The sequence below is a fragment of the Theropithecus gelada genome, chromosome 14, assembly GCF_003255815.1.
Source record: "Theropithecus gelada isolate Dixy chromosome 14, Tgel_1.0, whole genome shotgun sequence".
NCBI classification, from domain to species: domain Eukaryota; kingdom Metazoa; phylum Chordata; class Mammalia; order Primates; family Cercopithecidae; genus Theropithecus; species Theropithecus gelada.
Genome location: NC_037682.1, coordinates 13282635 through 13284110, shown reverse-complemented (window position 1 = coordinate 13284110; position 1476 = coordinate 13282635).

The following is a 1476-nucleotide window of genomic DNA, read 5'->3' as shown; positions in this document are numbered from 1 at the left end:
TCCCAAAGTGCTGGGATTACAGGCTTGAGCCACCGCGCCCGGCCAACTTTCCTTCTTTTCCTATTTCTCTTCTCTTTATTCCTCAACCTGTTCCCTCGGATCACATTCACAAATAACCTGTCGCCAAAAAGCCCTTGTTCTAGGCTCCATTTGAGGGGGAAGAAGCTAAGCTAAGCTATACTCATTTACAATAGTAACCTCTGTTCAGCACTCCTAGCCTCTCTTAAATGGCTGTTTCTTTTTATCCATATAATCTATTTATTGTGTCTATTGTTTATTATGTTTCTCTCCCACTAAAATGTAAGCTCTGTAAAAACAGGGATATTTGCCTGTTTTGGTCCGCATAGTGTCTCCAGCACCTAGAACACATGATAAAGTTGTGTTGAATGAGTGACTAAGTGATTAGAGTTAATGTATGTACCTTTAGATGCTAAATATTTGGAACATGCTAGAAAATCCTGGGCCTCAGGAAACACAAGGTTTGGCTGAAGCTGGTTTGGAAACTGTGGTCAGGACTGAGAAATTTCAGGATTCAAGAGACTAAGGAGTGGGTTTGGCTTGGCCCAGGAGCAGGGCCGGTCCAAAATTTAGAGTCTGATAGAACCAGAGCCTTTCCTGCCCGTGGTACCATGTTTCAGCCAAAGCCTTTATGTTTGTACCACAATCCACCCCTGTGGTTAAGAGCCCAGGGTCTTCATCCAAACAGACCTGAGTTCAGAGCCTAGCCCTACTACTTCTTAGTTGTGGGATCTTGAGCAAACTACCTCCGTAACTTCAGTGTCATTATCTGCAAGGCTGTGCTAAGGACACAATGTACTTGGCTGAGTTGTAGTGAGAACTGAGGGTTAAGATTCCATGTAAAGTGTCTGGCACAATAGGAAGTGCTCACTAAGTACCCGTCAGCGTTAAACTTTCCCCTGTGCCACATGGTGGGGGTGGCGGCCTTTCAGTTCTAGTTCCTCTCTTCCTTCTGGTGGGAAAGTCGGGCTTCCCTCAATAATGTTGCTTATTCCAATTTGCTGGGCCAAGGTCAGGAGAGAGATACAGTCTGGATGAAAAACTCCTGAGCTCTCCACAGGATGCAGAGCCACTGGGTGTCCCTTGCAAATTGAGTTCACAAGGTCCTGCTCCAAGAGTTCTAAATAAAAATGAGCTCATTGATTTGCACACCCAGCTGGGTGCACTTTTCAGCTTCATTTTTGAAGCTTCAAGTCTGTGAAACATGGGCGGCTTGGGGTGTATCATGTCAATCCAGCCCCAGCAACACCCACATTATGCTGTCTTGCCTCTACTTACCCTGTGCCCTGCCAGGAGCACCCTTCCTTCCACCCTACACCTGAGCTACCTGCCGAAACCTACTAACCCTTCAGTTTATCCTATTCTCCCTTTCGTTTCTTTCTTTTCCTTTCCTGCCCTCTTTGGCTTTATAGCAGGCTTCTCTCCCCAACAGTTTCCATTTTATTGTTCAGCTAGTTT